This window comes from Schistocerca piceifrons, chromosome 2 (assembly GCF_021461385.2).
Source record: "Schistocerca piceifrons isolate TAMUIC-IGC-003096 chromosome 2, iqSchPice1.1, whole genome shotgun sequence".
NCBI classification, from domain to species: domain Eukaryota; kingdom Metazoa; phylum Arthropoda; class Insecta; order Orthoptera; family Acrididae; genus Schistocerca; species Schistocerca piceifrons.
The window spans coordinates 473903240-473927955 of record NC_060139.1 but is presented as its reverse complement, the minus strand read 5'-3'; positions in this window follow the sequence as shown (position 1 = coordinate 473927955).

The window sequence follows — 24716 nt, the reverse complement described above, 5'->3', positions numbered from 1 at the left end:
GATGTGGAAAAATCTTCAGGAGATGAAGGACTACATCCCTCTACTTTATCATGACTTCTGTAACAATATATTTCATTCTCACACAGAAGTTACCTTGGGCGTAGGAAGATGGAGTACAGATAAAGTAGGAGAGAAGGAAGGCTGAAAAATGCACAACACAATGATACAATATGACAAGTGTTAGTCCAGGAATGACATTCTTCAAGAGATATCATAGAAGAAAATGATTCTGATTCTGTGTTAAGGTACTAAGTGTAAAAGTTTTATAGAAAGTAATAATGAATAATCTCTCTTACGTATTGGAATCATGTTAATATATTTTTGTTTTAGTATTTTAATTATTCGCTATCTACCTATTGTTTTTCAGCTTGTTATATTAATTTTGCGCTAATTAATCACATATTTTTATAACAAACATACGTTGTATCATGAGAGTATCGAATGTGTTGTACCAAAAAAGTCTTCTGGAAAAGTCACATTAAAAAAATGTTTTTGCATTTGTACCTGTTTGACTCTAAGACGTTTTAAAATTGAAGGAGCATAAGTATTTTTAAAATACGATAAAAATAACGCAGAGGCACTACCATCTTGAACCATATCTACATCTATACGTGGACTAAATTACAGTTAGAAAAGAAATCTGGTGTTTCGATAGTAGCTCACACAATCTATAAATAGCCATTTAACTTTGGTAGTCATTTACTCAGTTTTCGTCTGTAAGCATTTCTACCTGTTGTATTCTCAGCACTTCCATTAATGAAAAAGCACTGATTATAATTCTAGAGAACAATAAGAAAAGTATGTAGTACAACTTAAGTAAAAGTAGGCATCAAGGAATCGTAAATTTGGTAAAGTAGGGAAGTGTAGGGGGAAAATTCTAGAGGCAGAGCAAGGCTTGACTACAATAAGCAAATTGAAATTGTTGTAGGCCGCACTAACTGTGCAGATACGTAGATACTTTCCCAGGATAAACTAGCTTCGAGAGCTGTATCAAACCAGTGTTCTGAATGAATACGAAAACAGTAGACAACAATTCAGTACGATACGTCGTTGCTCGTACTGGTTTTCCAGGGAAGGACCCTTATCTAAGAGTACGAACAGTGTTTTTCGAAGCGTTGGTTCATTTCATTAGTGACGTTTCCTTGAAACTAATATGGAAATATGAAAATTCCTGGTAGGTTAAAACTGCGTTCCAGACCGAGACTCAAACTCTGGATCTCTGCCTGTAGCGGGCAAATGGAAGGCAGGCGATAATTTACTGCTGGACATAAAGCTGTGAGGATCGGTCGTAAGTCGTGCTCTTGGGGAGCTCAGTTGATTGAGCACTTGCCTGCGAAATACAAAGGACCCGAATTCGAGTCTCGGTCCGGCACACAGTTTCAATCTGCCATGAAGTTTCGTGTCACCGCACACTCACCTGCAAAGTGAAAATTTCATTCGCTGATCTGAAGATGAAACTTCCTGGCAGATTAAAACTGTGTGCCCGACCTAGACTCGAACTCGCGACCTTTGCCTTTCGCGGGCAAGTGCTCTACCAACTTTTTTTTTTCGATGTAGTTCGTTGCGTTTGCTATGGGCGGACGTCACAAGACATCCGTTCAAGTTGATCGTTGAATCCTTGACTCAGTTTTTTTTGTTTCGGAGAGCATGCAACCCTCTGACCGAACAAGCTGAGCTACCGTGCCGGCATAGGCTTAGGAAACCAACTGAGCTACCCAAGTACGACTCACGCCCCGTCCTCACAGCCTTACTTCCGCCAGTACCTCGTCTCCTACCTTCCAAACTTTACAGAAGCTCTCCTGCGAACTTGCAGAACTAGCACTCCTGAAAGAAAGGATACTGTGGAGACATGGCTTAGCCACAGCCTAGGGAATGTTTCCAGAATGAGATTTTCACTCTGCAGCGGAGTGAAACATCCCCCAGGCTGTGGCTAAGCCATGTCTCCACAGTATCCTTTCTTTCAGGAGTGCTAGTTCTGCAGGAGAGCTTCTGTAAAGTTTGGAAGGTAGGAGACGAGATACTGGCAGAAGTAAGGCTGTGAGTCCCGGGCGTGAGTCGTGCTTCGGTAGCTCAGATGGTAAAGCACTTGCCCGCGAAAGGCAAAGGTCCCGAGTTCGAGTCTCGGTCGGGCACATAGTTTTAATCTGCCATGAAGTTTCATATCAGCGCACACTCCGCTGCAGAGTGATCTGAAGATGTTTGCATTGTCCTGATTTACTGCCACAGAATTATCAGATTAAATACGATCATTAGCTATTGTCCACTGAGTATAAGACTATCCTGCCAGTGCAAACTCATTTCGAAATTGGATTTCTAAAAATACTTCTAATGGTAACCGTTGTTGATTCTTGCTGTATCCGTTTAAAGCTACAATTTCGAAGCGATCATTATTTCGAGAAACTTTTGTATTCGTTTTTCTGGTTGACGTGTGGAAACTTAAATTCTGTCTCGGAGAGAGTATAAGCAGATTTTTAAAAAATCATATTAACAGTTCCCAGTTGTATATTAATGAGACAATGATTCTCTTCCATTACTTCTAATTTTACTCCAATCCTTTGAACTGCATATTATTCGTTTAATTCACTGCAGTTAGAAACTGTGTCCTTCATAAACAGTACCTTTTTGTCACACAATACCAACAAATTCAATTACTAAACGAGTAATTTTTTTAAATTGTCACTAATCGCCGCTGAAACGCAGTTTGGAGTATACTGTTATGCGATTAGTTATGTTACGAAAATTACAGTTTCACAAGATTGATGTATCTGATGATGACTCGTCTCTTTATTTTTTTAAATTATTTGATGTTTCAACCGAACACTAAATAATTTAAATTATGGTTTTATATATAGGACAGAAAGTATTGCTAGTATACGTTTTATAACCTCTCTACTTCGTCAGTTATTTTGCTCCCGAAATAGCAAAACTTATCTACTACAATTTTTGGTGTCTCATTTCCTAATCTAATCCCCTAACCCCCTCAACATCACCTTCCTGAATTCGGCTGCGAAACATTACTGTAGTTTTACCTAAGTTCACCTTTAACTTACAACTTCCTTTTCTTTTTTTCTAATAGAAAAAAGTACCATCCATTCGCTTGAACTGATGTTCGTAATCTTTTGCCGTATCCGACAAAATTACAATCTCATCGCCAGTTCTTAAATTATTTGTTTCTTCTCCTTGAACTTTAATTCCCCTTTCCAAATAACTCCTTGTTTCCTTTACTGTCTGTCCAATGCATAGAAAGAACAACTTCAGATGTGGGCTGCAACCCTATCTCTCTGCCTTCTCAGTCACTGCCTCCCTAACATGTTTTCGACCGTTATGACTGCAGTATGGTTTCTATATAAGTTGTATATAATCTTTCGCTCCCTGTATTTTATCCCTGCTACCTCCAGAATTTCAAAGAAGCTATTCTTGTAACATAAGAAGGAGGGTTAATATTACTTCACGCATTCCTACCTTTCTGTGGAACCGAAAGTGATTTTCCACGTTGTCGGTCTCTATCAGGCTCTCCGTTCTTATGCAAATACTTGGTGTTAGTATTTTACAACCATTACTTGTTATACCAATGGTTCGGTAATATTCACACACGTCAGCAGCTGCTTTCTCCGGAACTGGACTGCCACATTCTTCTCGAGTTGAGTACTTTTATACTGTTCAGAGATACATATAATATTCTTCTATGCAGACACATGGGAAACGTCTCTTAAACGAACAGATAAAACATTTCGACTTAAATTTATATCATAAAAGGAAGTTTCAACATAGGATTATACAGCCAACAGGTTGCACATAACAGGTAGGTACATTGACCTAGGTTTCGACGACCTACAAGGGATTTCTTCATCAAAATGAAATTATGATGAATCCTGTTAAATAATACATAGAAAATTAGGTATAAAAAAAAAACACATTAACCAAGATGACAATTTTCATGACTTACAAAGGCTACTTACGCAAAATTATATTCCTAAAAACAATGGTCAGAATTTAGAGCAGCTATGCTCAGGTCAAAAGTGAAATAAAATGTTCTGGCCTTTGTCACGTGTGCCCAGCTGGGAACAACATCAGACTGATCGGCCCCGTGGCTTACATTGCTGTCACAAAAACAATACGAGTTGTGCCGACTATCAAGCGCGGACGGGGACATGTGCCCATTTGAAACATTATAACAGAAATAACTGAAAAAAAACTGCAGTTAATATTAAAAAGAAACTATAGAGAAAGTGAGCTAAATGCATTTTTGAAGATACATAGTAGCCAAGCAGATTAAGTATAACAAAGCCGTCTGTTAGGCTTTACAGAAATTACTATTGCGTAAAGGACAGAATGATACAGAAAAAATTTTACAAACAGCTGTCCAATCCAGAAAATTTTTGCATGAAGGTAACTTCAGCAGCACTTATCTATGAGATTCGAAGAAAATGATGTTTTGGAACCAAAAGCAGGGAAAATATCGTAAAAAGTAGAGAAATCAAAATTCCGCGAGCAATGGATTGAAACCACTGAAAAATTTTTTGTTACGCATTTGTAACTGTTCATTGAGGATGAGGCCATAGTTCTTAGAAATATGCTTGAAACTCTACAGCTCTTCGAGTACATTGAGCCTGTGACCTTTCTTTTCTCTATGTAAAATGGGAATTTCTTCAATGCATTTCGTTGATGTTCATCGCATTAGCAGATGATCAGCAAAAGTGGAATTGTGTACATGAGTGCCTCTTTTTCCCAACAAAAGTTCCTTGTACCTGACACTAAAAGACGTTCCAGTTTTCGCTAAACGGGGCACGTATCGCAAGTGATTTTATGCACTCCTGAATTGTGTATCGGAGCAACTGTGGACTTGAGATTGTGAATGAGATTATTTTTGCAAGTTATTGTTCTTGGAAAAGGCAACTTGGAATCAATATTTTTTAATCAGAAGACGACGAATTTTATACGAAATATGGCCTAAAAATGCAATTGAGAAAACATTTTTGTTATCATTACTGTCAGGAATAGCACTGCTGCCTAAAGTGGTCATCTTAGCCTCAGTTTTAACTTTGAAGCTCTTGTCAACTAACGTGGGATCATAGCCGTTATTAACTGCGATCCGTTATTAACTGCGATGGTTTTTTATTATCTTCATCTCTTCATTAAGCTCGTCAGGTGACAAAGGTCATCTTTCAGTAGCATAATATCTTTCAGTAGCATAATTGTGTCTCGGAGCCAGAACCGTGCAACAGTAGTTTGAGGAGCATTATAGCGAACTGACGTTGACGTCTCAGTGACCAAATTCGTCTGCTGTAAATTCTATGGAGTCCTGGGTCGCTATGGGGTTCCATCACCGCGTACGCAAATCTGAGTCCCGTTATTTACGCGATTCACATGACCTATACGTAGACGTCAAATGCCTAATATCTTCACAAACCTATCAACAACTGCGGGATTCCTGATACGCAGAATCAGTGAAGTATTTCATTTCAAAGACGGACAAGCAAGCTTATAAGCAGGCGGTCATAATGTTTTGGCTCATCAGTGTAAATAAATCTGAAAACAAGTTGAAACTTTGTGTCAGTTACAATAAAGAGAATAATGAGTGTATGACTATAGAATACCATGCTGTGGGCTACTACACATCTAATCAATGTTACAATTCCTCAGAAAACCTAAATTGGTACGAGTCTGAAAGCGGGAAAATCAAAGCGAGTGGGAAGGAGGAACAGCAGAGGAATCGGAGTGGTCAATGGATTAAAAAATACGAACAAATGAAAATTGAACGATTTAATGATTTACACTAATAAAAGCGTGACACTGTCATAGTAAACAAGTGATTCATCATAAGGACTCAATGGACGCAGAAGATCTGGAGATAATGAGGGCAGAAACATCACAACTATAGTATCCTGTCTTTCCAGGACTAAAGCTGTGAAGATATACACTGCACATTGGAACTTAACAATATGAGTCAATGAGCCAGAAGTCAACAAGTAAAGCCCTTCATTTCCTATAACACAAGTGGACGTCGTATAGTAACATAAATAATTTGATGAGAAATATGAGGAAGACCTACAACTCTGAAAATGGGATGCTTAAGACATAGTACTAAGATGTTCCTGCTACTTCATTCACACTGAAGATAAAACTGTCATTTCTATTTTCGTTCGGCGAACAATGCTTGTACACTTGAATGAAACGATTTCAGTTAAATTACAATCTTCCTTCGACCTTACCTAAATGGAGGTCGTTCCGTACATTAAAAGGGGCGATAGGAAACTACATTACTAAGGGCATATAAAGAAACAAATTAGCGACTCTCTCCTCCCCCCCCCCCCTCTCTCTCTCTCTCTCTCTCTCTCTCTCTCTCTCTCTCTCTCTCTCCATAAAGCACTCAGCTGACTCAATCTTCACGGCGACGCAACCTGCAAGGCGCGTCCGTACCGCAGGGAAGGCTACACTACTGAGCCCTATGCAGAAACCAAGTCTTCTGCATCTTCCTAACACAGGCGAGACCACTGAGCATAATAAGCGGGCTGCATGGTTAATAATAAACATCAGTGGTTCGCACTTTTGATGACTAAATTATTCTTGTAATCTTCTGTTTTGAAAGTGCAGTATCTAGTGAAAACCATGTGTAATAAGATACGCTGTTGCATATGAAGGGTGAGTCACTCAAGATGTAACAACGCTTTTATTTCGTGGACGGTTCTAGATATCGAAACTTTGATACGCTAAGGGGCATATACCTTGGTATGTGATAAATAGCATTAACGCTTATATCGATCGAAATATTATAGAAAGTATGGTTTTTTTAATGGGACGGTATAGTTTCATAACTGCATTCAGTAGCTCTAGGAAAGACAGATACAGTGATATGGCGCTTTGTAATATTGAAGTTGAAACCTTTCGCAAAAGAATCCGAGAAATGTAATAAAATTAGAAAGCAATGCGTACGGAGTCGGCTATTGCGGCTTAAACACCGCCAGCAGAGCTGTCATGACAGACTGCCGTGTTATGTGCAGCAATATAGGTCTACGTTAATAAGATAAAACCTCGATTCTTGTAGGACATAGCTACAGGGTCAGAAATGATTTTTGTTCATAGAACTACGACATATGCTACCTTCTGTGGCATCAGACTGGGCTTAGGAAAACTGTTTCAAATTCGAGTACGTTTCCAGGTTTTTGTGTTAACAACTACAGTTACGTCAGGCAGTTGTTCATTTAAAACCTCCCCTTTGCCGAGTCCTTGTCAAAGCCAATCCAGAAAATTCGACCGATCGTACTTCATAAAGATAAAAAACCCTATTCACGAGTAAAAAGAAAAACACGTATTTAAAAAAAAATGCCTGACCTGTCTTGGCCTGGAAACGCCAGCATACTTCTTAAAGAAAAAAAAAATACCTGCTGTCTTACACATTAAAGATACTAATTGAAAATGTAATCACACGGATTACAAAACTTCCTGGCAGATTAAAACTGTGTGCCGGACCGAGACTCGAACTCGGCACCTTTGCCTTTCGCGGGCAAGTGCTCTACCGGCTGAGCTACCCAAGCACGACTCACGCCCCGTCCTCACAGCTTTACTTCTGCCAGTACCTCGTCTCCTACCTTCCAAACTTTACAGAAACTCTCCTGCGAACCTTGCAGAACTAGCACTCCTGAAAGAAAGGATACTGCGGAGACATGGTTTAGCCGAGCTACCCAAGCACGACTCACGCCCCGTCCTCACAGCTTTACTTCTGCCAGTACCTCGTCTCCTACCTTCCAAACTTTACGGAAGCTCTCCTGCGAACCTTGCAGAACTAGCACTCCTGAAAGAAAGGACACTGCGGAGACATGGCTTAGCCGTGTCTCATTCTGGACACGGATTACAGTTTTTAAACTTCGCATTTTATTCAGAATGAATGATGACATGTCATCCACAAAATAAATACTTTTGTTAACCAAACGCATTTTTACACTAGACCTAACATGTACATAAATTGTATACGATCGACTGCAAGTTACTTGCGCAATTCCCGTTCGAGTGACAGCTGAAGAGTTGAAATTACGTTGAATGAATGCCGTTGTGTATCGTGGCGGTTTGAGGTTCATATCGTCTGGCACAGCTGGGGCTTCATGACAGACTCCATCTTACAGTGCTCCCCACAGAAAGAAATCAATAGGAGTTAAATCGGGTGGTCTTGCCGGCCATTCCACTGCAGCATTCCCGCCCATACAACGGTTAGGAAACTTTTCAGTCGGTATTTGCGTTGCAATACGCGAAGAGTGAGCTGTGCAGTCGTCGTGTTGAAAACGAGTAGAAAGTACGTAAGGAAGTGTGCATGCGTGTTTCGTTTTACCACACCTCGCATGAAGTAAAGTGTCACAATGGAATTTCGTACGCTCGACGGCCGTTGGAGTTGTACCTCACGAAGCCACCGAGCGTTTTCCGCTGCGCAGGAGTGTATGTGTAAATTAACATTACCGTTGCCCGTAATTGTTGCATCGTCGATAAAGATCACACGGTGGGAAAACGTAGGGTCGTCTCCCAGGTGCTGAAGAGTAAACTGAAAATATTCTATACGTCGTTCAAAGTCACGTCCTGCTAGTGGCAAGTGATAAAGGAGGAATTCATGTCAATTGTAAGTTGCGAATCACATCGTCTGAGTAGTCCGACATTTCTTGGCAGTATACCTCGTGTCACCATGCGGACTGATATGCGTCGCAGCCAGAACAGCTACTTCATGTCGTGGTCTGTCATTTGCAGTCTTAGTCCTCGTCCTCTGTTTGACGCTGAAGCTGCCTCTTCGCACTAGTGAGCCGATAATTTGAGCAATACAGACAGCGGATAGGACTCATAGATGAAACAGAGAAGATTCAAAGAAGAGCAGCGCGTTTCGTTACAATACAATTTAGTAAGCACGAAAGTGTCACAGCGACGGTCAACCAAAGCTTGTGGCAAACGCTGCAAGGGAGGCGTTCTGCTTCGCGTTGTAATTTACTGTAAAAGTTCAGGGAGCGTACGTTCTTAGAAGAGTCAAAGAATACAGTGCTTCGTCCTACGTATATCTCGCAGAAAGATCGTGGAAATAAAATTAGAGAGACTCGAGCCCACACGGATGCTTACCGGCAATTGTTCTTCCCGCGGATTAGTCGTGGCTGGAACAGGAAAACAGTGGTGCACAATGTGGCTTGCGGAGTGTACATGTAGACGTAGATGTGGTTGTAGGTGGCAGTCGCCCTGTATCACCACCGGCTTCACATCATATCAAAGTGCTCGCTATGTACAAACGCGGTGTTCCGTTTAACACAACGAAACCAAGAGCGGTGAGCTATGCCCATCTTATTAGCAGGCGCTGTAAGTGCCAGACACTGTTGGTGGTGGTAAGTTCCTATGGGACCAAACTGCTGAGGTCATCGGTCCCTAGGCTTACACACTACTTATTCTAACTTTAACTAACTTACACTAAGCACAACACACACACCTATATCCGAGAGAGGACTCGAATTTCCGGCGGGGGCAGCCGCGCCAACCGTAGTAAGGCCCCTAGACTGCGCAGCTACCCCGCGCAGCGCCGGCCACCGTTGAGAAACTTCTCAAATGATACGTTCTCTTGAATCTCTACGACAAAGTCTACCGAGCAAGTAAAGTAAAGATCATTTCCTGCGGTGACTGCGTCCCAACCCAGCAACTCCAAGCCGACGGGATGGGTAGAGTGAGGCGGACCCGGGCTACATATCCAATGGCATGAGACTTTGTCCACACTGCAGAAAGAGTCTTGTCCCTCCTTCGTCTACATCTGCATCAGTACTCCACAGCGTCGTCCATCTACATCTACATCAATGCTCTTCAAGCCGCCTTACGATGTCTGCTGGAAGGTGTTTTTTCTACAACTTCCCCCCTCCCCGATCCCCAGTAGCGAATGGTCCACGGGAAGAAGGGTTCCCAGTAAGCCCCGTTTAAGCTCGAATCTCACTAATTTTACCTTCAAGGGTCTTTTGCGAGGTGTGCATGGGAGGACGCAATACGTTCGTTGATTCTTCTAGGAAAGTACACTCTCGAAACTTTAACAACAAACCGCACAGTAATGCGCAACGCTTCTCCTGCAGCCTCTAGTACTGGAATTGGGTGATAATCTGCGTAACTTTTTATTGTTTTACTAATTCGCCTTGCATCGAAGCACCTTGCGCTTTTTTCGATATTCTCTACTACGCCCCATACTGACGATCAAAGTTCAAGTTACGGTCGAACGAAGGCATTGTAAGCTACCTCTTCCATTAGTGGACTACAGTTTCTACGTAATTCTTACCCTGAATCATGCTCCGACGCCTGCCCTGCTGCAATTAGTTTTAGGTGGTGGCTCCACATGAAATTGCTCTGTACGTATACTGCCAGATATTTAATGAATGTGCTACTTCCAGAAATTCTTCTGCAATGGTGTTATATTTTTCCGCCTATTAACGCACGGTATGTTACATTTGTTTACATTCCTGCACCTAACATCGATCCTCTGCAGCTCTTCCTGCATTTTGAAACAATTTTCTAGCCATGCGGATGCAGCGGCTATGTATACAATAGCAGTACAGCCAAACAGACTCATGGAACTATGTACGATATCCCGTAGGTCTTTTGTATGTACTATGAATACGTCCCAAAGTACTTTTGCATTGTCAGTCACGTTAATGTGACCACCGCCTGTGTTTGACGTAAACTTCAGTAACCACTCACAGACGACATGTGGCAACACCAACACTGGAGGCCATATCAAGCACGTCGGAGGGACGCGGATAACACTGCAGGCGTTGTCGTAACTGCCGGCCGTTGAGGTCTAGCGGTTCTAGGCGCTTCAGTCTGGAACCGCGCAACCGCTACGGTCCCAGGTTCGAATTCTGCCTCGGGCATGGATGTGTGTGATGTCCTTAGGTTAGGTAGGTTTAAGTAGTTCTAAGTTCTAGGGGACTGATTACCTCAGATGTTAAGTCCCACAGTGCTCAGAATCATTTGAACCATTTCGTTGTAGTAACTCGGAAACGGGGATATTTATTTGACGTCTAGAAGGGCGCGATCATCTACTTTAGGGCCAAGGGTGGCATTATTTCCGAAACGACTAAATTCGTAAACTGTTCGCGTGCCGCCGTGGTTAAGGTATACCCTGCGTGACAAAACGGCGTTATCCAAAACTGGCACTGAGGCAACTGTAGTGCACTGCGGGCCATAGACGACAGGGGTGGAAGACGACTGCTTAGATGTGTACGGACAAATAGATGTGCAACTGTTGAGCAACTGACCGTCCAGATGGACCGAGGGGCTACCAACAGGGTCTCCTGAACGACCGTTCACCGAACGTTGCTGCGTATGGGCCTCCACAGCGGACGCCTGGGTCATGCATCCATGATGACGGGAATCTGCACCCCAATGGCGCAACTGGACGTCCACTGAGAAGCGACAGGTGATCCTCTCAGATGAATCTCTTTTTATACTCCATCGAATAAGTAGACGTTGGTGTGTACGACGTGGAACATCTAAAACGAGACACTCTGCAAAAACCGTCGGAAGGAATCACATGGAGGAGGGATCGTTAAGGTTTTGTGAATCCGTGGCATTCCCTGGGTGATCTCGTCATTCTGGAAGGACAATAGATCCAGACAAGTATTCCTCTATCTTTCGGTACCATGTCCGCCTCTACATGAAGTTTATTCGTCCTCGGAAGGATGGCATGTACCAGCAGGACAATGCAATGTGTCACACAGCTCGCAGTGTACGTGCGTCTTTCGAAGAGCACCAGGTTAAGTTTATCGTACTTGCCGTGACCACAAGACTACCTGGATATGAACCCAATCGAGAATCTGTGGGACCACCTCGACTGGACTGTTTGCGGTATTGTTCCCCAACCGAAAAACCAAGAGCAACTGGCCACAGCACTGGAGTCGGCATGGCTGCACATCTCTGACGATGTCTTCTGGAACTTCACTGGCCCTCTTCCTACACGTCTGTCAGCGTGTCCGCGCTGCAAAAGGCGGTTATTCAGGCTTTGGGGCTTTTGACAGTTGGTCAGGTTAATGGGACTAAACAGTGAGTATTGCAATCTGACTATTCTCATTTATGATTCTTCAGACAAGCATACTTTAATAGAGCAACAGAACATTTTCTTTAATACCTGAAATAATTTTGTATTGCCAGCCGGTAGACTCTCACTTCACTGAAACCAGTTTTAAATGGTTCAAATGGCTCAAAAATGGTCCAAATGGCTCTGAGCACTATGGGACTTAACATCTGAGGTCATCAGTCCCCTAGAACTTAGAACTACTTAAACCTAACTAACCTAAGGACATCACACACATCCATGCCCGAGGCAGGATTCGAACCTGCGACCGTAGCAGTCGCGAAATTTCGGAGTATTAATACAGTTGCATACGATGATAACAGTATTAACGTTCAGCCGCGCGGGTTAGCCGCGGGGTCTGGGGCGCCTTCTCACGGTCCGCGCGGCTGCCCCCGTCGGAGGTTCGAGTCCTCCCTCGGACGTGGGTGTGTGTGTTGTCTATAGCGTAAGTAAGTTTAAGTTAGATTAACTAGTGTGTAGGCGTAGGGACCGATGACATCAGCAGTTTGGTCCCATAAGACCTTACCACAAATGTAAAAAAATAGTACTAACGTTGAACACGTTTGTCTCATTAACCCAGTTACGGGCATCCAAGTAATGCCGCTAGCAATAGGGGATTAGACAGTGTGACATATCGAATTTGGTTCTGACCGTGAGTCGTCCATGGATAGCCGAGATTGTTATGGCGACCGCTAGCGATAAGCGAGAAATATGGGTTACAGTCCCGGACTGCTACAATTTTTCATGTGTTACCAGTAAGCAATGTTTCTATAAAAGCACCTGTTATCTCCAAAAATTTTGTGAGTTTGAACGTTTTGTCATAGTAAGCGCACGAGTGATGGGACACAGTATGTCCGAGGTAGCAATGTTGTGGGAATTTTACCATAGAACCATTTCACGAGTGTACCGTGAGTATCAGGAATCCGGTAAAACATCAAATCTCTGGCATCGCTGCGGCCGGAAAAAGATCCTGCAAGAAAGGAATCAACGACGACTGAAGAGAATCGTTCAACGTGGCACAAGTGCAGCCCATCCGCAAATTGCTGCAGATTTAAATGCTGGGCCATGAACAAGTGTCAGCGTGCGAACCATTTAACGAAACATCGTCGATATGGACTTTCGGAACCGAAGGCCCAGTCGTGTACCCTCGATGACTGGATGACACAAAGCTTTACGCCTCGCCTGGGTCCGTCAACGCCGACACTGGACTGTTGATGACTAGAAACATGTTGCCTGGTCGCAAGAGTCTCTTTTCAAATTGTGTCGAGTGGATGGACGTGTACGGGTATAGAGACAACCTGTGACGGTACGTCACATAAATGTACATTGGAGAAAGGGAAAGGAAGTTTTTGTTATGAGACGTGTGAATTACAAATTATTTCAAGACTGTGTACGTGTGCGCGATGTATAAAAAATAGTAAAGAACGTAAGTTGTTATTATCAGAACACAAATATCGATGTAATTGACAAAACACAGTTTTTTTGGTATAATCTCTGTGGAACATAGGCCATGAAGATCAGAGACAATGCTTTGATTGAACTATCTCTCCTGTTTTTGTTTCGTCTAGCGGTAGTCCGCCATTGTAGTGCTATATGATAATTAACGTAAGTTTTATCTGTATCTTTGAAAAATATAAAAGAAATTGATATTAGAAATTGTGTATTACTGACTTAGTTGTCACCTCTCATGATAGCAACCATTAATTATAATTAACAAAGTTTTTACAGAACTTCGTAGTGCAGGGAGCTCATCTCCACTAGCAGGATTTAGTCAGCCATTACGCTGACGATTCATCTTATTAAATGTAAATGCGAGAGACTTCTCAGTTTTGATCTTTCATTAATTTCGATGTTAAAATTAATTTCAGTTACCAAAATTCACAGAACTGAATGAGTTCAGTATGTTTCTCTCCCGTTTTGCCTTGCAAATAATGAACAAGAAATATTGAAAATCATTACATTCCGCAATGTCTCAGTTAATCTTTGTGTAGTTTGGTACATAAATAACTAGTAGCCCCTGAGACCCATATTAATAATTACAGTTTGCGTAAGAATACGCATATTTTCTTTTGTAAATAGCAGCGCTCACGCAAACTATTTATTAGAAGGCGGTGAGTCGCGCGTTGTGTTTAAAAAATATTATATCGTACGTACTTCGGGGCAGCCGATGTCCGTACGAGTGTTATCGTGGTATAAGTTAATTAAAAGTCTAATGCTAGTCCACAATATTTAAAGCCACCCCAACCAAAACCATAAAATGTATAATTATAAAAATAAAAATATACACTTATACCGTGATAAACCTCATGAATTCATGGATTCTGCATGTCAGCAGGGGAGTTTTCAAGCTGGTGGAGGCTCTGTAATGTGTGGGGCGTGTGCAGTTGGAGTGATATGGGACCCCTGATACGTCTAAATCCGAGTCTGACCGGTGACACGTACTTAAGCACCCTGTCTGATCACCTGCATCCATTCAAGTCTATTGTGCATTCTGACGGGAAATTCTAGCAGGACTATGCGACACCCAACACGTCCAGAATTGCTACAGAGTGGCTTCAGGAACACTCTTCTGAGTTTAAATACCTCCACCGGCCACCAAACACCTCAGACATGAACATTACTGAGCATATCTGTGCTGCCTTGCAACGTGCTGTTGAGAAGAGATCTCCATCCCCTCGTACTCTTACGGATTTATGGACAGCCCTGAAAGATTCATGGTGTCAGTTCCCTCCAGCACTACTTCAGACGTTAGTCGAGTCCATGGCACGTCGTGTTGCGGCACTTTTCTACATCTACATCTACATTTACATCCATACTCCACAAGCCACCTGACGGTGTGTGGCGGAGGGTACCTTCAGTACCTCTATCGGTTCTCCCTTCTATTCCAGTCACGTATTGTTCGCGGAAAGAAGGATTGTCGGTATGCCTCTGTGTGTGCTCTAATCTCTCTGATTTTATCCTCATGGTCTCTTCGCGAGATATACGTAGGAGGGAGTAATATACTGCTTGACTCTTCGGTGAAGGTATGTTCTCGAAACTTCAACACAAGCCTGTACCGAGCTACTGAGCGTCTCTTCTGCAGAGTCCTCTGCTGGAGTTTGTCTATCATCTCCGTAACGCTTTCGCGATCACTAAATAATCCTGTAACGAAGCGCGCTGCTCTCCGTTGGATCTTCTCTGTTTCTTCTATCGACCCTATCTGATACGGATCCCACACTGCTGAGCAGTATTCAAGCACTGGGCGGACAAACATACTGTAACCTACTTCCTTTGCTTTCGGATTGCATTTCCTTAGGATTCTTCCAATGAATCTCAGTCTGGCATCTGCTTTACCGACGATCAACTTTATATGATCATTCCATTTTAAATCACTCCTAATGCCTACTCCCAGATAATTTATGGAATTAACTGCTTCCAGTTGCTGACCTGCTATATTATAGCTAAATGATAAGGGATCTTTATTTCTATGTATTCGCAGCACATTACACTTGTCTACATTGAGATTCAGTTGCCATTCCCTGCACCATGCGTTAATTCGCTGCAGATTCTTCTGCTTTTCAGTACAATTTTCCATTGTTACAACCTCACGATATACCACAGCATCATCCGGAAAAAGCCTCAGTGAACTTCCGATGTATCCACAAGGTCATTTATGTATATTGTGAATAGCAACGGTCCTACGACACTCCCCTGCGGCACACCTCAAATCACTCTTACTTCGGAAGACTTCTCTCCATTGAGAATGACATGCTGCGTTCTGTCATCCAGGGACTCTTCAATCCAATCACACAATTGGTCTGATAGTCCATATGCTCTTACTTTGTTCATTAAACGACTGTGGGGAATTGTATCGAACGCCTTGCGGAAGTCAAGAAACACGGCATCTACCTGGGAACCCGTGTCTATGGCCCTCTGAGTCTCGTGGACGAATAGCGCCAGCTGGGTTTCACACGATCGTCTCTTTCGATACCCATGCTGATTCCTACAGAGTCGATTTCTAGTCTCCTACACGATATTAGGCAGGTGTACTAGTTTCTTTAGTCCTTCAGTGTAATTTTCATCATCATTCTATAACACTACAACATAAGAGCTTCCATTCTGCTATTTTCCGGTTCCCTCTACCCCCTTCCACCTCGCAAGTGAGACGTCATTCGCGCCTGTTTATAAACATTTCGTCGGTGAGATTCGCTTTTCCGAGTTGAGTAGGGTGGGAGGCTAGGTGGTAGCGCCGCCCCGGCAGCCTTTACGTAATGAGGAAGCCGGATGAGCGGGTGGCGGCCTTGCCGGCCTGCCGCCGTGTTTACCCGGCAGCGCCCGCCGGCCGGCCGGCCTTGGGCGTGGCCGGGCCTTGCATCACGGAGCGCCGCGGTCAGCGCAGTCGCGGGACACGCCCAGCTCTGCGTGCCAGCCGCGGAGCGGGGACCGGTCAGCGCACAGCCGCGGATGAGCATTAGCTCACTTCCAAGGCCTGCTCGGGATGAAGTCTGTTTCCCGCAGTCCTCTCTTGGTAGCCGGGCCCGGCACTGCGTCCAATTTTTTCTCGAGTTTCCTATACTTTCGCTGGAACTAGCAAATAACCGTCACGTGCGCTGAGACCGTGAACTTGAGCGTTAACAGTAATAAATGATGACTAACTGAAACCCTCTGCTGCCGCCCGGTTCTCGTGGTCGTGCGGTAGCGTTCTCGCTTCCCACGCCCGGGTTCCCGAGTTCTAGTCCCGGCGGGGTCAGGGATTTTCTCTGCCTCGTGATGGCTGGGTGTTGTGTGATGTCCTTAGGTTAGTTAGGTTTAAGTAGTTCTAAGACCACAGATGTTAAGTCCCATAGTTCTCAGAGCCATTTGAACTTTTGCTGCCGACAGGTGTTGTTGATATACCTCGATGTGGACAGCTGAAAATGTGTGCCCCGACAGGGACTCGAACCCGGGATCTCCTGCTTACATGGCAGACGCTCTATCCATCTGAGCCACCGAGGACACATATGAATAGCGCTACTGCAGGGACTTATCCCTTGCGCGCTTCCCGTGAGACTCGCATTCACAACTGTCCACAATTCTACATACGTAATGTACCTTACAGACATTTACCCATCCACTCATTGCTCGCGCACGCTTTGGCGATTCCCGTAAGAGTTTTGGCAACCTGTGCGCATTCGCACAGACGAAGGTCAATGGCTGGGTAGCCTCTAACTATATATATGAGTAAGGCCGTCATATTTGTACCAGCATAACGATCACAACCGCGTCGAATAATTCTCACTCTTCAGGGAAGTGAACGCTGTTACAAACTTCTTGGTGACTTAAAATTGTACACCGGACCGTGACTAGGATCTCGACCCTCCTCTTGCGCGGATCACACTCTTTGCTCTTACCGACGGAGATATAAAGGCACGAAGTTTAAAAAATTGTAAAGGGGAACGGAGAGAAGTGAAACTGACACAATGAATCGTGGGTCGTTGCACGATATCTAAGTTGGTAGCAAGAACGCCAGCGAAACGCGAGGTTTCTGGCTCGACTCCCTGTCACACGTAGGGGCTTTAATGATAGTTCCCGTCGCCAGAGTAGCCGCGTGGACTTTTTGTTAGGAAAACTGGAGAAGAAAATCGAAGCGTCTAACTTCTCTTCGGAATTTTTTCTTTTTCTTTTATTTTATTTGTTGGATTTATCAGCCGCGCGGGATTAGCCGAGCGGTCTGAGGCGCTGCAGTCATGAACTGTGCGGCTGGTCCCGGCGGAGGTTCGAGTCCTTCCTGGGGCATGGGTGTGTGTGGTTGTCCTTAGGATAATTTAGGTTAAGTATGTAAGCTTAGGGACTGATGACCTTAGCAGTTAAGTCCCATAAGATTTCACACACATTTGAATATTTGGATTTATCATGTTTAAAACTTATAATCTTATGACATGGTTATTACAGGTTGCCTTGTTTGCGGGAAGAGGCCAAACAACGAGGTCATTCGGTCTCATCGGATTAGGGAAGGATGTGGAAGGAAGTCGGTCGTGCCCTTTCAAAGGAGCCATCCCGACATTCGCCTGGGGTGATTTAGGGAAATCACAGTTATTACGAGGGTTGCCCAGAAAGTAATGCACTGCATTTTTTTCTTCAACAGTTCTTCATTGAACACAATGAGAATTACACACACGAAAGTATGGTGTTTTATCTACACACCCTATTTTTCCACGTAATTTCCATCCGTTTCTATGGCCTCCGCGCAGCGCGAAAGCAGGGCATGTATGCCCTGTCGGTACCAGTCCTTGTCCTGGTGGCGGAGTCAGTGCTTCATTGTGAGAATAACCTCATCGTCCTCAGAATGTTTTCCACGAACAGCATCCTTTAATGGCGTCTGTCTTCGGGAATGACAACATCAGCTCGCTGCAACCCGTCAGGTGTGACGGCCTTGGATGGTCTCCCCGACCGTTGTAAATCGTGGAGCTCCGCCGAACCGCCTTCTGAGACCTCAACCTCCGTGCCCAGCCACTAACTGTATTTCTAAAAATGGTTCAAATGGCTCTAAACACTATGGGACTTAACATCTGCGGTCATCAGTCCCTTAGACTTCGAACTACTTAAACCTAACTAACCTAAGGACATCACACACACCCATGCCCGAGGGAGGATGCCAACCTGCGACCGCAGCAGCAGCGCGGTTCCGGACTGAAGCGCCTAGAACCGCTAGGTCACAGAGGCTGGCAACTGTATTTCTGTCGACAGCAGCTACTCCATAGACTTTGCACAAACGTTTGTCAGTATACCCCACAGTTTTTTTCTCTGCAGTGTGAAATTCAATGACGGCACGTTGCTTGTAATGTACATCATCTACAGACACCATTTTGAAACTGTCCTGAAGCTACGCTATCTGTTGGAAGTGGCGCGCTTGGCGCTTGGCGCGCTCACTCAGAGACTTCAGACAATAAATACTTAACGTTTCGCAATCATAGCATTGGTTTCGGCTGAGAAAAACAATGCAGTGCATTATTTTCTGGGCAACTCTCGTAAATTATAACATGGTATATATAACTTTAACTATCTTTACGTTTAAGACCGCAAAATTGTTTTATGTAGGCTCAAGTCAAGTGCTTAAACATTCCCCGCTTATGGGGCAGGTTTGTCCACATATACGGGCATGTTTAAGCATATCATAGAACACAAATATAAGTAAACTAAAAACAATACTCAAGTTTTCAAAATACGTTTTGTTGATAGTAAATAAAATTACTCACACTAACTAACATGTTAAAACACAACACTTTTACCTAAGGTAAACAAACTTTTTTTGGCAAACTTCCAGCTATTAAGATAATATGGCCTGCATAGAAGATTTAATGATGATTAAAGAGGTATTCATCATCATTGTCCGAGCTATGCACACAGAAAACAATGTACTTCCTATGGCACAAATGTCGTGAGCCAAGTACTTACATCTGCAGCAACGGACCGATCCTTAGTTTCTTTTTGATTTCTGTTTCATTGGTTGTATCGGTCCAAGCAGTAAATACAAAGGTAATTTTTATCCTTTCCATCAGGCTTCTGCCGGTTGTAAGAGAAAGTGCAAGAACTGGATTAGACATTCGTTGAGACGAGAGTGCCTGCTAACAGACGCTCTGTAACGGTTAGTTTGTGGCAGGAGATTCAGAAGAAGTAGGAGATACGAGACAGCAGACGATATAAAGGGACGCGGAATTCACGCGAACCTGCAGAGGGCGGCAGAAGACAGGATAGCATGCACAGTTACTGGGTAACCAAGCGTAAGCTTCTGGTATCAGAAGTAGACCTATCCAGTTTCTTGCTTGTTCTTGCTTTTGGTAATTACTTGCCCTTATCAATCCTTGCTCTCATAGGACTAATTCTTTCTGCTTGAGATTCATAAGGTTCAAATAGGTTTTTCGCGATTTTTACATTTTATTCTCCTGTGCCTTCATTTTTTAGATTGTTTTTTCATCTGCTGTTGTTTTAAGGTTTCCTTGAATGCGGTATCATTTAGGATTTCAATGCAAAATTGTGCGTAAGCGTACCCCAGCATAACTATGTAAACCTGTTCCATCGACATATTTCAATTAGTTTCGAAAATACAGTAGTCACTTTGAGGGTTTCAAACGAAACAAATGTGCCATGCGGGGTAGAATAATCTGCTGTAAATGAACATATATTTATTTATTCTCAGTTCCAAACTTTATGCTCTCTAGGAACTTCGATATTTGCGTTCTAAAATTCACTCACTTTGCACAAAAACACAAATCTATACTTCGTGCTAAGACGTTCACTCAGCTTGTGCTGTGAAGTTTCCGAGAGCACTCAGTAGATAGCTCTACTACTCGACCATTGTCGGTAGCGCTCTAACGAGAACCGTTTCCGAGAAAAGTACTCTGCGTAAACGCACCACGTGCGTAAACGTTCCTTGGTCTCCCCTACAAGAGGGAAACCGGAAAGAGATTAAATGTTTCCATAGGGGTCCATCCATGGACCTGTCTTCTGGGTTCTTATGCTACAACCGCTCCTGAATACGACGCACACGGGACTAAGACGTATGCGGACCATCTTCTAGTAGTGATTCCATGAACTCAGCAGCTCGTCTAGAGAATAAAGCTTGTTTTGTACTGAAGCAGTTGAGAAAATGGTGTGAAGGCAATAAAGTGACTATTGCTGCATATAAGTCTTCTGACTGGTTTGATGCGGCCCGTCAAAAGTTCCTCTCCTGTGCCAAACCTCTTCATCGTTTGCAACCTACGTCCTCAATTATTTGTTGTATGTATTCCAACCACTGCCTCCCTCCACATTTTTAGCCCCATACAGCTTCCTATAGTACCATGGAAGTAATTCCCCTTCTTCTTATCATTGTTCTTTCCTCGTCGGCTCTCCGAACAACCTCCTCATTTCTTCTCCTATCTGTCCAAGTAATTTTCAATATTCTTCTGTAGCACCGCATCTCAAATACTTCAATTCCCTTCTGTTCCGATTTTCCCACCGTCCATGTTTGACTACCATACAGTGCTGTGCTCCAGACGCACGTTCTTAGAAATTTCTTCCTCAAATTATGGCCTGTGTTTGATACTAATAGACTCCTCTTGGCCAGGAATTCCCTTCGTTTTTGCCATTGCTAGTCTGCTTTTGATTTCCTCGTTGCTTCGTCCGTCATTGGTTATTTAGCTTCCTAGGCAGCAGAATACCTTACTTTCACCTTCTTCGTGACCATCAATACTGGTGTCAAGTTACTCGCTGTTATCATTTTTGCTGCTTCTCATTACCTTCATCTTTCTTCGGTGTACTCTCAATCCATATTCTGTACTCATGATATCGTTCATTCCATTCAGCATATCACGTAATTCTTCTTCACTTTCGCTCAGGATAGCAATGTCATTAGCGAATAGTATCATTGATATCCTTTCACCTTGAATTTTAATTCCATTCCTAAAGCTTTCTTTTATTTCCATTATTGCCTCTTCAATGTAGAGATTGATCAGTAAGGGTGAAAGACTGCATCCCTGTCTTAGACCCTTTTTAATCCGAGCACATTGTTCTTGGTTGTCACCTCTTATCCTTCCCTCTTGGCTCTTCTGCATATTGTATATTACCTGTCTCTCCCTATAGCTTACCCCCATTTATCTCAGAATTTCGAACATATTGCAATATTTTACATTGTCGAATGCTTTTTCCAGGTCGACAGATCCTTCCTAAGTGTCTTGATTTTTCTTTACTCTTGTTTCCATTATCAACCGCAACGTCAGAATTGCCTCTCCGTGCCTTTCCTTTCCTAAAGCCAAACTGATTGTCATCTAGCACATCCTCAATTTTCTTTTCCATTCTTTTGTACATTATTCTTGTAAGCAGCTTGGATGCATGAGCTCTTAAGCTGATTGTGTGGTAATCCTCGCAACTGTCAGCTCTTGCAGTCTTCGGAACTGTGGGGATGATATTTTTCCAAAGTTATATGGTATGTCGCCAGACTCATACGTTCTACACACAAACGTGAATAGTCGTTTTGTTGCCACTTCCCCCAATGATTTTAGAAATTTTGATGGGATGATATCTATTCCTTGTGCCTTATTTGATCTTAAGTCCTCCAAAGCTCTCTTAAATTCTGATTCTGATACTAGATCCCTTATTGCTCCTAAATAGACTTCTCTTTCTTCTTCTATCACATCGGCAAATCATCCGTCTTATAGAGGCCTGCAATGTACTCTTCCACCGATCCACTTGCTTCTCTGCATTTAACAGTAGAATCCCCGTCGCAGTCTTAAAGTTCCACCCTTGCTTTCAATGAACCGAAGGCTGTTTTGACTTTCCTGTATGTGAGTCAGTTCTTCCGATAATCATTTCTTTTTCATTTCCTTCACACTTTCTATTCAGCCATTTAGTCTAAGCTTCCCTGCACTTCCTACTTATTTCCCTCCTCAGTGATTTGTACTTCTGTACTCCTGAATTTCCTTGAACGTTTTCGTAATTTCTTCTTTCATCTGTCAACTGAAGTATTTCTTCTGCTACCCTTGGTTTCTTCGCAGATATCTTCTTTCTTTCCAACCTCTGTGATTGCCCTTTCTAGAGAAATCCGTTCCTCTTCAACTGTACTGCCTACTGAGCTATTCCTTATTGCTGTATCTGTAGCCTTAGAGAACTTCAAACGTGTCTCGTTTTGCTTAGTACATCTATATCCCACTTCTTTGCGTATTGATTCTTCCTGATTAATATCTTGAAATTCAGCCTATTCTTCATCACTACTACATTATAATCTGAGTCTACATCTGCTCCTGGGTACGCCCTACAATCCACTATCTGTTTTCGGAATCTCTCTCTGACCATGATATAATCTAACTGAAATCTACGAGTATCACCCACTTTTTCCAGGTGTACCTCCTCCTCTCATGATATTTGAACAGAGTATTCGCTATTACTAGCTGAAATTAATGACAGAACTCGATTAGCCTTTCTCCTCTCTCATTCCTTGTCCCAAGTCCATATTCTCCTGTAACCTACTCCTTCCCCTACAACTACTTTCCAGTCCCTTTATGCACTGTATTGCCATTTCAGTATCCTCATATACTTTTTCTCAACCTTCAGCTTGCGACGTCAGCATGCATACCTGAACTATCGGTATCGGTGTTGGTTTACTGTCGATTCTGATAAGAACAACCTTATCACTGAGCTGTTCACAGTAACACACTCTCTGCCCTACCTCCCTATTCATAACGAGTCCTACTCTCGTTATACCATTTTCTGCTGTTGTTGATATTACCCTATACTCATCTGACCAGAAATCCTTGTGTTCTTTTCATTTCACTTCATTGACCCCTAGTTTATCTAGACTGAGCCTTCGCATTTCCCTTTTCAGATTTTCTGACTTCCCTACCATATACATGCTTCTGACATTCCACACCCGACTCGTAGAACGTTATCTTTTCGTTGGTTATTCAATCTTTTTTTCATGGTCACCTCCCCTTTGGCAGTCCCATCTCGGAGACCAAGAAATACCATCTACATTCTGTTTAATGGTAGGTTATCAACATCTAGTAGTGCAACATTCAAATTAGGTAACACCTCCTTAACTGGAAAGACAATATGTACATACTTTGGGGCACATGTCGATGAGGAGCTCAGTGATCACATATCGGTATAGTGGATAAGGATTCCACAATAATTCACAAAATAACAACTACAGGAACTACTAATTACCTCGGCCACCGTCCACCATGAAAACATACCACAGTGCCATATTCACAACAGTACTCAGTATTTGGGCGCACTGGCTTTGCATCGAGCGGCGCGGAATATATTCAAAGAATATAAAACAACAGGATTTACTGAATATTACTGTACGATTTTCTTTCTTCGCGAGAACACATTATCTTGTGCAACACTGTCTGTGCATGGGGACAAGTCTGTTATTTCCCATGAGGTTGCGAAGGTGGCATGCTGTGTTGGCAGTAACGTAGCTACTAGCAGGAACTTAAAATCCGAATGGCACCCTCAGAGGAACTGCCTAAAATGTGTGCTTCAATGCCCAGTCGCTCGTTTGTTATATCCTCCGTTCTTCCACGTGGCACGATCATGTGGTAATAAACCCTAACAACACACAAAACCTTGCTCGTTGAAGGTTCGTTATAGTAACGTACTAGTGTCGTCAACACACGTCTCCTTCCATCACCTTTACCATAAACATTAGAACGTTAAACACTGAGAATATATTAGTGTAATCTGAACCTTAAAAACAATATTCGCTTTATTTATCGTTGAAAAATCAGACACACAACAAAGGAAACGAAAACAAACACGGCTACAATCACATTAAAAAAAGATTAGAACTGAGAAATAGTATCAGTTGGAGATAGTTTACGACCTAGCGTTTGCACTCTCTTCTGAGTAAACTGAGGTTCATTTTATGAGATAAAACAATTCATAAAGTAACTCGCATTGTAGCTTGACAGCGAGTGGCATTATTCAAAAGTGCAGATTAAGTTAAAGCAAAGGAATCTTGAAGACACTTCAGACTTGGTAGTAAGCTCGACAGTGATATGATTAGAAACGGAAATAATTGAGGAGATTGCTCAAAAAGATTTTTCAAGGGAATAACCAAAAATAAAATGAAGCTGTAAATTAATACATGGGCTAATAATGAGATGGTTGCATTTTTTTAAGCAACACATAATCTTTTGATTGTATTTTA